Source organism: Mauremys reevesii, linkage group 3 (assembly GCF_016161935.1).
Source record: "Mauremys reevesii isolate NIE-2019 linkage group 3, ASM1616193v1, whole genome shotgun sequence".
Lineage (NCBI taxonomy): Eukaryota > Metazoa > Chordata > Testudines > Geoemydidae > Mauremys > Mauremys reevesii.
This window is the reverse complement of record NC_052625.1, coordinates 119,216,038-119,229,045: the sequence shown is the minus strand read 5'-3', so window position 1 is coordinate 119,229,045 and position 13,008 is coordinate 119,216,038. Positions and strand designations below refer to the sequence as shown.

The following is a 13,008-nucleotide window of genomic DNA, read 5'->3' as shown; positions in this document are numbered from 1 at the left end:
CTGATGGCTGTGGAGTTCAGTGAATCCGCAGGTAACTCTGGGTGGACGCAGGGATGGAATCCATAGTTTGCAAAGAAGGATCTGTGCTGTGAAGATGTGGTCAGTATTATTACATTCAAATGCAGGATGAGGCAAGAGAGTGGACCATTTATCCTGGTGGTAATTGACAAAATAGAATATATACTGTTCTAGTACTTGTTTTATTCCTTCTGACTGTTCATCTGTCTGATGGTGAAGTGTTGTGAAAGTGGACAGGGGGACATCCAGCAACCAGTGCATCTTCCATTGAAAGTAAGAAATTATCTGTGGCCCCAGTTAGAGATTATTTAGTCCAGGAGCCTCTGAACATGGATGATGTTAGCTACCAAGAGCCTGCCATCACCTCAGCAGAAGGCAGGCTGTGTGGAAGATGAAGTGTTCCATTTTAGACAGTTGATTTACAATTGGCAAGACTATAATGTGTTTTTGAGTTCCATGATAATGTTCAAGGTGTTTAATGCTCAGGTTCAGATTGGGGTATCAAGAAGCCAAGAGCCTTCCCATGAGGCTTCTTAGTTAGGCAGCTTCAGGGTTCTGTTGCTCAGGTCTCTTCAGGCAGTACGTCCTGCAGTACCTAGCCTTCAGTCATTGTTGGGTGCAGGTTTGCCCAGGTCACCAGAGGCAATGTGAAAGTGTCAGTTACCCAGGCCCCCATAACCCTAGGTTCTAGACCCATAGATCATTAGATTAATGATCTATGGATGTTCTCTATTACCAAACACACACAATGTCATTTTCAATCTTCCCCTATACCAAGTTCTCTCTAATAGTAATGGGTAACAGTAGACAGTGACTCTAATACAGGCTTTCCCTTCAGCCACCATTATTCCAGATGGTTATGCTAACTCCATAAAACTCAATTGCTAAAATATGTCTCCCTCTGAGTCAGCTACCCAACAACTTCATTTGTGCTAACATTAGTTCTTAATAACTCTTGGAAGCCTGGTTTCTCTTCTCTACAAAGCTGAAAATTTCAGCTGCCAAACTTCAGCAGCCCCTTGAGTGCAGCATGATCACCTGCCAGTCTATCAACATAATGATATGCCATGATAACACCTCAATTAATATAGAGGTAATGGAACATTCACAGATTAAAAAATACATTTCCACTAATGTTAAGGGTCTGACTGAACATAGACAAGCAAGCAAAACTAGATTTGAGCATCTGGTAGAAAATGCTGAATGGGTGGAGAGAGAGGCTATGCATCACTAAAAATATTTGTTCTGGTAATAGGTACAAGCAAGTGCCCTTATCTCCCATTTGTTTTGCTTTAATTGAAAACAATACTCATCAACTTAAACTGAGTTTCCTTGCTCAATGTAACCTGCCTCTTTTTTTTTTTTGATTCAAACTCATGTCCATGCTGTTCAGTTGATGCAAAGCAGGAGAAAAATGCTGATCATGGCTGAATGCCTTTTTACGTTAATAGGTGTTCTTGATGCTCCCATCTGCATTCAATTGTGCCAAAACCTGGGAGTCCAGGATATCTTCTCTGTATCTCTCCAATTTTACAATACAGGCTGAGATCAGGCTGTGCGACCCGGCTGCCTTTTTTTTTCCTCCCCACATCTCAAGTAACCTAATACTGCTGACTGATTATTGCCTCCTATTCATGATAAGTCAAAAACATGTGTTTGCGTGGTCTGGAGGAGGTTCTTAAATTGATACATACAGGTACAGAGTAATTAGTGACTAGTGAGTGAAGCGGTGTTTTTGGATGTGATATGACAGGAAACAGGAGCAGAGGGCAAAATATAATGAATGATTCCTTAGGGAGAAGATATCCATTTATTTGTTATAGCAGATAAAATGTTTTCCACGTATATTAAATATGCATGACAACATAAAATATTTAAAATCAGTTCTTTTGCTGATTGTCTGAAATGAAATCTATGCACAGCCTATTTTAAATAATCCCCTACAAGTGGCAGATAAGCATCTCCTATACACTTTATTAATGATAGTGTCTTCATTTATATAGCAGTCTTTATTTAGAAGCATGTCAATACATTTGATTAACTATATATAAAAGCTTTTTCCCAACTCTGGAAATACAGCAACCCCTGTGGATGAAATTTGGCATTCTGGATAGGACACTAGGCTTGGAATTAGGGAACTTAATTCTTCTGGTGGATCTGACAATGACGTGCTGTGTAACCTCAGGCAAGTCACTTCCCTTCTCTGTCTCACTGCCCCTCCTTTGTAAATTCTGTCTATTTACACTATAAGTTGTTCAGGGCAAGCCTTCCTATTAATATATATTTTTTTGGTGCCTGATGCAATGGAAAGCACTCTTGGAATATAAATAATTGTTAAATAGCAACAATAACAGTTTAGAACAGGAGGTAAAAAACAACCAACTTTGTCCTCTTCAAAGTACAGGTGGAATCTTAGGAAGGCTGACTGTAATTATCAGAGTTAAAACTGAGCTAGGAATTAACATCCACACTCTTTCCAAAAGTGCCCACCTATCTTTAATAACCAAGTAACGTGGTGGCAGCCTACCTCTGAAATAGCCACCCTGATGGCATATATTGATGCTGCTGGGAAAGGTTTAAATGATCTCTGTTTGCTTGCTGAGGCAAGTGACTCATTACTCCACCTCAACAGAAATAAAGTGGGAGCTGCTTTCTGTGGAGAGAGGGTTTGATCTTATCACCATTACCTTCTTTCCCCTGTTTATTAAAGTACAATAGGGTCATAGAAGCCACAAGAGAGAATACCGTGGGAGAATCTGCTCAACTTCTTAGATGTTGTTACACCAATGCAAAGAGTATGCAGACTCAACAGGAAGAACTGAAAGTCTTAGTAAACAAGTTAAGTTATTGCCTAATTAACATCACTGCTATTTGGTGGGATAAATTTCATGACTGGAATATTGGTATAGCAGGATATAAGTTGTTCAGGAAGGACAGGTGGGGGAAAAAAGGAGGTAGTGAATTATATATCAAGAATGTATGCATTCCTCCTAGGGTCCAGAAGGAGATGAAAGGCAGACCAGTTGAAAGTCTCTGGGTGAAGAGCAAGAAATCAGGAGGAGGTGGAGGAGGCATTTCTACAATAAATGTAATACACAAAACACTGTTAGTATTGGGGGACTTTAACCTAGCCATCCATTGGAAAAGTAATATGGCAAAACATAACATTTTCAGTAAATTCTTGGAAGATATTGGGGACAACTTCTTGTTTCAGAAGGTGGAGAAAATAACAAAAGGGAAGCCATTTTAGACATGAGTCTGACAGGGAGAAATTGATAGTGTATCTGAAGATAGAAGACAACTTGGGTGAAAGTGACCATGAAATGATCGAATTCAGAGAAGTGGTTGGCAAGGTCCTATGGGAAGAAAAATCTAAGGGAAAAAGAAGTTCAGGAAATTTGGCATTTTTTCAATGGGACAATATTTAAGGCACAACAGCAAACTATGCAAAAGAAAGATAGGAAGAATAGTAAGAGGCCAATGTGGCTGCATCAGGAGCTCTGTAGTGAACTGAAAATAAAAAAGGAATCCTGCAAAAAGTAGAAATATGGACAAATTGCTAATAGATCAAGCATATATGGACAAAATCAGAAAGGTTTTGAGAAAGATGAAGGAAAGTGTAGGTCCACTACTTATCAGGGAAGGAGAGCTAGTAATGGATGGCAGCTTCTGTCTTCGCTAAGAAAGATAATTGTGACTAGATGCTTAACCCAATATTAACAACAAGAGGGAAGGAATACATTTCAAAATAGTGAAAAAACAGGTTAAACAATATTTAGGTAAGATGTATTTGAGCCTGCAGGGTCTGATGAAATTCACCCTAGCCTTAAGTAATAATCTGAAGCAATCTCCGAATTCCTAGAGGATGGGCGAGGTTCCAGAGGACTAGCAAAGGGCAAACATAGTAACTATCTTTAAAAAGAGGAACAAAATGGACTTGGGGAACTGTAGACTAGTCCGATTAACTTTGATACCTGGAAAGATACCAAAGCAAAGTATTAATCAATTTGTAAGCCCCTAGAGGATTACATGGTTATATGTAATATCCAACATGGATTTGTCAAGAACAAATCATGCCAAACCAACTTGAAATGAGTAAGGGATATCATTCCTCTGGGGTCAGACTTCTGGAGTTGGCCTGCTACCTGATTAGCTCACCCCTGCACCTGAGGAAAGAGGTGGACCTTCATTAGCTGACTATTATAAAAGAGGGCAGTAAGAATGAGATATTTTTCTAGGACAGTCTCTGGGTTAGTCATCGGGTAGTCAAGTCCAGGAACCATTGGGTTCTGCAAAGGGGCATGGGTGGGCCTTCACTCCTTACCTATTCTCAGCCACTAGTAGATGGGAATAGGTAAGGAGTGAAGGCCCACCCACCTTATAGTAATTCCACCTAGACCACAACTGGGTGAAAGACCATACTTAAAGAGTAGTTATCAATGTTTCACTGTCAAACTGGGGGGATGTATCATCTTATGTTCTGCAGTCATCTGTCCTGGGTCCAATGTTATTGAATATTTTCATGATTTGGATAATGAAATGGAGAGTATGTTTATAAAATTTGCAGGTAACATCAAACTGGGAGGAGTTGCAAATACTTTGGAGGACAGGATTAAAATTTGAAATGACCTTGACATATTGCAGTATTGATCCGAAATCAAAAAGATAAAACTCCATAAAGACAAGTGTAAAGTACTACACTTATGAAGGATAAATCAAATGCACAACTACAAAATGGAGAATTAGGTGGCAAGGCAGTAGTACTACTGAAAGGGATCTGGAGGTTCAAGTGGATGACAAATTGAAAATGATGTGATATGATGCGGCTGTCAAAAAGGCAAATGCCATTTTGGGGTATATTAATGGTATTGTCATATATCAGATGTGAGGTAATTGCACCACTCTGCTTGGCACTGGTGAGGCCTCCACTACAGTACTGTGTCCACTTCTGGGCTACACATGGTAAGAAAGATGTGGACAAACTGGAGAGAGTCCAGAAGAGAGCAACAAAAATGATAAAGAGTTTAGAAAACCTAACTCATGAGGAACGGTTAAAAAAAATTGGGTATGTTTAGTCTTGAGGAAAGGAAACTGAGGTGGGGGTGGGCACAATGACAGTCTTCAAATATGTTAAGGGCTGGTATAAAGAGGATGGTAGTCAATTGTTCTCTGTGTCCACTGAAGGTAGGACAAAAAATAATTGGCTTACTCTGAAGAAAAGGAGATTTAGATTAGATATTAGAAAAAAACTTTCTAATTGTAAGGATAGTTAAGCACTGAAATAGGTTACCAAGGCAGGCTGTGGAATCCCTGTCATTGGAGGTTTTCAAGAACAGGTAGACAAACACCTGTCAAGGATGGTCGAGGGAAGATGGATTAGCTGACCCCTCCAGGTCACTTCCAACCCTAAATTTCTATGATTCTACTCAGGAAGAGTACCCTATGGTAATGAGAAGCTTAGAGTGGTAGGAATGGGGTGAGTTTGGACAATACATGCTATTTGGACTGTGTTTGTAGCGCGTATTTGGAAAGGCACTCACTCAGAACCACAAGTGGTCAGTTCTTGGTTTTAATTCTTATCTGTAAGATTGCATCTCCAACAGCACAATGCCCCTCGTAAGATAATAATGCTGATTTGTGAAGGACTTTTAGTCATGAGTTTGGAGTAGAGGTTGAAATTCTGTTTTGTTTTTTTAAGTATCTAAGTTTCGTTCTTTAAAACTCTTGGTTTCTATTTCTCTGTAAATCTGGAAATTTCAACTGCCAAACTTCAGTAGCCCCCGGAGTTCAATATGACTCACTTTAGTTTAGGCATTGAAGGGTTCTTCAAACACTGAGTAATATTTACCTAGTCTGTTGAAATATTTTTCGTGGGCTTAAGTGAAATCTTTAATCTACAGTAGTGCCGGGCAGTGGATTTTGAATCTACCAAATTACATGTGTACTTTTGACAAGAACTGATTTTTGACAATCATTCTTCCCATGTCCTGTTAGTCTGTCACATCGTGTAGGATAGGGTTGTTTGAAACAATAGAACAGTTTACTGGTAAAACTGCTCCTAAAACAGAAAGTGCATATTTCTAAAAGTGCATTTTGGACCATACATTTACCTCCCTGAGACAGTAAAAATTGACATAGTGCTGGTTTCTCATGCATTAATGAACTCTCAGAAATGTCTATCCTGAACAACAGATATAACCCTCATATTACAGAGTTGTTTGTAATTGAAATAGGTAAAGAGAAATTTGCAGGAAACTACTTAAACTCCTAACAGGTATTTTGGCATACGATCACTCACTGTTTGGAAAGTTCTGCAATGCTTTAAATACTGTGTTTCACCAAAAAGAGTATTGACATATATTCAGTGAAAAAACATGGGCTTGGTTCCTAATCTGTTCCCAGAGTATAGAATATCTCATCTTTTAATAAAGAATACAGTTTATGAATGTGCAAAATCTCTGGCCTATTGTGTTGTAGTGAGAAATGTACATGTACAATATGAGAATGAGGTCTGTTTCTCCGGGGACATGTTACATAGCCATCCCAGAGAGCGTGCAGAGCATTTTCACTAGAATACCGCAATAATGTCCTGAAAAAAAATCACCATTTCAGAGTGTATGCATGTGCAGAGTTTTCAGGTTTCACTCTTCCTCACTGCTCTCTATCACAGAGGCTTATGTCATGGCAATCCTTCTTCCCCTAGCTGAAGAACATTGATGGAGTTCCCCCTGCTAGCCAGTGACATGGCTCTACTGCTGTCCAGATAAAGTCATGAGAAATCAATGTGAAACATACCTTCCTGGCCTAGGAAGTAAAGGGCAGAACAGAGGACTTAAAGTATTATATGATCCTTTGCATGACGGTATGTTGTGCTGCCATGAGATAGCCCATTAATCTATTGTAGATACTTATCTGGTCCCCTCAGTCTTTTATGTGTGTATTTCACAACACAGTGCGGGATTAGGAAGTACTGTTCTTGTCATTTTACAGATGAAAGGCACCTGAAGGACCTCTACGTGGTGGGGTAATGCGCCTATGGGGGTGTGATTTCTAAAGCCCACTAACGTGTTGCACATTAAGTGGTCCATGTGCACTAAAGGTTCTCTAGCAGCATTTCCAATTAAACTGGTTTTTGTTTTTAGTCATCTGAGACCTAATTTCTGTTGCTTCCTCCCATGGATGATGGCCGGAAAATATATCTCATGTCCATCTTACTGTATTTTGGCTCTGATCCAGGAGTTTTTAACAATTATGATTACGACTGTTGTCTGATCTATGCTGTGGCTGCTGCTCCTACTGAAGCAGTATTTGAAAACTCAGAGGAAAAAATGATGCAGAGAGAGAGAGAGGATATTTTGTATATTGTCTATACAACTTTATATAACTATTTTTATTATATATACCCAAATTACTCTACATTATAGGGCTTGATCCAAAGCACTCTGAAGGAACTGGAAGGATGCCTGTTGATGTCAGCATGCTTTGGATCAGGCCTGTAGTTACTTGTAAGTGTCACAGTAGAGGTGAGCATCCAGGAGAGGTTAGAATGAGGCGAGTGCCTTTACAGATCAGCTTGGGAAAGGGGTTCTATGCATTGAGGGCTGATTAGAAGAAGACATGGAGACTTCAGGCCCTGTGAACAGTAAGCTCCCTCCCTTCTTTAGGAGGCTGCTTTATCTGTCTCGCTGATAATGAGTGTCTCCATGTGGCACAGCTGTGGTAAATGGCATAGGAACAGAGGAATGGGAGCAGCAACTTGTATCAGCCTTCCAAGGAAATGAAAGGAGGGGAGACTAGAGTGGGGGTGAAGCAGGCTACCTCTATGGAAGAACTGAAGAGTAGTGGAGTTCTGCTCAGAACACTGAACTCCCTGCCCTCTCATCAAGTGTGTGGCTGCTGCTGTTGAGCCAGTGGAGGCAGTGTTTCAAACTCCTCTCCTAAAGCTCCAAATGCCAGATGGCTTGGATCTGAGTAGTGGGGGATCTCTACCTCTGCTCAGAGAGCTCACCAGGGTTTGTACCATGTGTTGTTGGCCAACACTACAGCCAGGGTTTGAAAAGTACACAGAGCTCACAAGCATGCAGTGAACATTAAAGTGCTATGTGTGGTGGTGGTGCCTGTAAAATTAAAAAATAAGAATACTGGATCAGGAAACCATGTGGAACAATGTTTATTGCTGCTCCAAATAGTTATGTTTCTACAAGTCTGGCCCTGATCTGTGTCCTGCTGCTGTAAAAACACAATTGGCAGTTTATTATCCCCATTACAGAACATCATTCATTATTTATAGAGATTGTGTCTGGAAAGATGAATGACTTATTCTTTCCAGAAGCAATAAGAAAGTGATAACACTTCCCTTTAGTAACCAGCTTCTCTCTTACCAAAAGCCTGCTGCCTGCTCCTCTAATCCTGGGGTTTCATATCCAGTTAGACAGAGCAGATTGCACCACCATATTTATTGGCTGCCACAGGTAAAGAATGGCTCTTCATCTGCTTCTATTTTCCACTCTAATGTTCCTGTCAGTCATAAACAAAGCGTTTCTTGAAACAAATGACTTCAGGTGCTCAATTTCTTTCTGAACAGTGGTGCAAGTATTCTAGTATGTGTCCTCTGTTTTCTACCACCTGATAACAGACTCAAATGACAATTATTTTTCCCAGTGCTGTTGAGATTACTTGGCTGATTTCTTTTAAAATGGTATTTCTTACACGTTAATGTTAAATAAAGAAATAAATGCACAATGGTGCTGTGAGATGAACTATATAATGAGATCATAAAGTAATGGGTTAAGTTATGAAAAACCTACTGATGTTATGAAATCCATCTACAGCCAGTTCAAGCTCTCATTCCGTGCTAGTGGTTCCCTTCTCCAAGGCTCAGGACAGAAGCTTCAATACAATATTCTAGTCATCCATGCAGAAACAAGAGGCTTCTTAGGCAAATGACACTGGGATACCTCTTCATTTCCAGATAAAGAATCTTAGAGTGTGGAGTTGTACCTTGGAGATAACGAACTGGGGTCCCCATACCATGCAAAGGACCCTATGAGGACATTGAAAAAATTGACAATGAGCAGCTCATTTCCCTCCTGGGGAAGGGCAAGCTGAAGGAGAGATTTCCAGTCAAACAGCAGGGCAGTTTTTTTTATACTTTAACCAGTACATTTAAAAACAAAAATGTTAGCTTAAGAAGCAGGGTTTATGGTTTGAACCAGTTCACCCATTGCAAACTACACAATCCATTGCATTATTCAGTGATACCATGGTAAATATTAATTTGCACTACTTCTATATTTTAAGACCATCAGCTGAGCAGAACAAGTTTGAACCTTACAGTAATTAGCAAACTGAACAATTTGATGGTGATGAAACATGAATGTTTCAGTGGACTAACTTCTTGAAGAAGTTAATGCTCCATGTACAAGCAATCCAATCTTGACAGCCATTCTTATAAATGAGAATTGGATTTGAAGGCTGGATTTGGTTTTAGTGTCTTGTTTGTCTGCTGCATATGTGATGGGGTGGGAAGAGAATTTTAACCCTGCATTTCCCGCCATTAGAACTCTCTGAATAAATCGCTCACAACTCTGGGTCCTCTTTCCAATCTGGCCCCTCTCTCTCTTCTGGTCTGTCAGCATGCTCTGTGAAAACAGCCTAGTTTTTGGACTCCAAGGGGAGACTAGAGTGGGGGTGAAGCAGGGTCTCCTGAGCAGTGTTAGCATAAATTTCCAGTCAGCAAATGCTTTCATCCTGCTGGCTGGGTAATGTGCCTTGTCTAGATTCCCTTAAGAAATAATTCCTTTCTACCTGCCCCACCCACCGCTTCTTCTGAAGTGATGATTGATTTCCAAGCTAGCTTCACTGAAATTGCTTTGCATCATGGAAAAGTGACTGAATAATGACATTGTGAGGTTCCATGTTTTTCTTAGTGATTTCTATACCAAACTGACTTAATTAAAACCTTTTCTTGTAAAGTAGCAGCTGTAAAGGATGGATTGTGGTTAAGGCAACAAGACTGGTTTAGGAGATGTGGGTTTAAATCTGTGGAGTGCAGAATGAGCAATGACTGCTTATTACAGTCCCATCCTTACTGAGCTATTCTCAATGACTATTGCCAGCTGCAGGGGGGTTAAAGTTGCATTATAGGGGCGGTATGATCTTAGCTTTGTATTTCCTGGCTTCCAAAGGTATATGTTTGTCTACCTCCCTCATTCTGGAAGGGCACGAGGCACCATTCTGCAACTGTAACTCTGTGTTAATGGAGTTTTGGGGCAGTTAAGTTAAAGTGGTACAATCACTCAAGCGTGGACACACTTATACCTACATAGCTTATTTCCAAAAGGAATTGAGGACTCCACCAAATCTTTATTCTCTTCTCCATATATTGCAATTTGATATTGTATTGGTTCATACTGGTTGTTAGGTGTGGGATTAGAATGTGAGATACTGAGCTGATTATGCTGGGAGTTGTGTGTGAAGGACTGGCCTTGGGCTTGTTCTCATTGGCCAGCTAATTGTGAATAGGTAGACAGGTGTGTAGAATGATAATTACCCTATGAGTTACAGCTGCAGCTGTGTGGGTTTAATTAACTAATTAGCAATTGTGATTGCTTATCATGTTGTATATAAGAGCATGCTGGGAATGAATAAAGATGGATGCATACACACACACTCTCTCTCTCTGCTTGGACTTCGTTCCTGCTCTTGCGATGCAACAAATGGTGACCCCGATGTGATACAGACTTACAGTGCAGTGAACTAGTCAGAACAAGCTGGATCATCATTGAAACAAAACACAGTGAGAGAAGTACAGCTGTGGATGCTTCTCTTTTGAAGGAAATCATCAAAAATGAATTTAAGGAGCGTTACTCGCTGAATCCAGAGTATATAACTGATGTTGTGTATGAAAAACCTTATATCACTATTGAACTGAAACAAAATGTTTCCCAGAAGTCTGCCAAGAGTGTGGATATATCTGACGTGGCTTACTACTTTGAAAAAGATGTCAAAGGTGACTCACACTACAGATAAACATCAGTGAAGAACCTCTAAAATTTGATCAAGCTCTAATCTACTATGTTGATGAAAAGCCCCCAGAGTTTTCCATGAAACGTCTGACTGCTGGTGTTATTGCAGTCATTGTAGTGGTGGTACTAGCAATTGTTGCTGGAATTATTGTACTGGTTATCACTAGGAGAAGGAGAGGAAAGTATGAGAAGGCTGAGGCAAAGGAAATGAGTGAAATTAAGAAGGAGCTTCGAGAATCTAGAGGTTTCAGGAGAAAGATACAACGTTTGGAAGAAATAAACAAGAAGTTGGCCCTCGAACTGGAACATGAACGGGGGAAGCTCACTGGTCTTGGTCAGTCTAACATTGCTTTGCGAGAGCACAGCAACATCCCCGAAACATTACTAGCAGAGAGAGAGGCAGACCTGGTGCAGCTGAATCTCCGGGTTCAAGCAGTCCTAAATATTCAAGCTTTACAGACTGCCTTAGAAAGAGAAAAGTCAAAAGTGAATAACCTTCAAAAGCAGGTTGCGGCAGCCAAAGTAGATGCAGCACATAACCGTCGTCATTATAGAGCTGCTGTTCTTGAGCTGAGTGAAATTAAGAAGGAGCTACAAGCCAAAGAACTGCTTGTCCAAACCCTTCAGGCTGAAGCAGACAAACTACACGCTATTATTGAATGTGCTCATGCCTCTTTTAAGGCGCTCCTTTTAAGACAAAAAGGGGGGATTTGCAGTGAGCGGGCAGACGCCTTAGATAAGACGCCTGCCGCTCGGTTGCTGCAAGCTCTTTACGTATTTAATTGGTTACATCTTGGTAAAAACAGCCAGGTGCCCCCCGCGATTAAACATGTCAGCGGGATGACTGGGGAAGAGCAGGGTGCGGCCCCCCGACCCTCGGTCAAATGGTTTGATTATCAGCAGCAAATATGGAAAGGACCAGTTGACTTGCTAACGTGGGGCAGGGGTTATGTGTGTGTTGCCACTGATGCGGGTCCCAGGTGGATGCCAGCGAGGTGGGTCCGGCCTTGGTTGCGTCCTCCGGAGTGACGGCAGGCAGATGCGGAGGAGCCTCACGAGACGCGCTCAGATGTCGCGGAACCAGAGCCCCCGGAGGAGAGCTGTTTGTTAGCTCTGCCAGGACTTTTTCTGTCTGATCCTCCATGAATGAATTACTCACTTGAGATGATCTTTTGTGTTTGAAAGAAAATCTGTGTGGTACCATGCAATTATTATTTAGAACTAAGATTTATGTTTTATGTTCCTTGTTATGTTTTGTGTTGTCTGTTTTCTGGCCAGAATTGTTGTTGTATTGTCATGTGGTTTGATGTTTTTTTTTTCCTTAAGACCCCCCACCACCCTCAGTGTCAGTTTGATCACCTGACAGCTGAGGGATGTTTCAAAAAAAAAAAAAAGGGGGGGGTCCTGCAGAGGTTACATCATTTGTTTATTGTGTTTTGTTTTGTTCGTTTGATGTTTTTGAAATTATATGTTAAGGATTGAATGGTCATATAGGTTGATCTTATAAAGTTTTAATTTTTTGTTTATGATAGGTTATAGTGTTATGCTGTTATGAGTTGGAAATGTTTTCTTCTTCTCTTTCTTTTCCCCTCTTCCTTTGATTTTTGAATACAGGGGGGAGGTGTGGGAAAAGAAATGTGAGATAAGTTAGACAGGTGTGCAGGCTAAATTAATTAACCAATTAGTTATTGCCTGATTTGATTGTATATAAGAGCCTGCTGGAGTGGAATAAAGATACTCTACAGATTATTTAGTGGTTGTGTATTGTGATCTTATTTGAAGGTTCTGAGGCAGATCATCAGCTGGTGTTACTTTACACCAGCTGAGGACCTGCACCTATTTGTTTCCATCATAATATTTATTATGATAATTTAAACTTCTTGGACAAGACTAAGATAGATTGTGGTGTTATGTTGTTATAAGTTGGAAATGTTTTGTGAATGTTTTTTATCCTTTTTTCCTT

At 40.4% G+C, this 13,008-nt stretch overlaps 1 pseudogene; it reads left to right on the top strand.

Annotated features, from left to right (window-relative positions):
- The first annotated feature begins 2,790 nt into the window (after positions 1 to 2,790).
- On the top strand, positions 2,791 to 12,357 carry LOC120401151 (annotated as a pseudogene).
- The last annotated feature ends 651 nt before the right edge of the window (positions 12,358 to 13,008 follow it).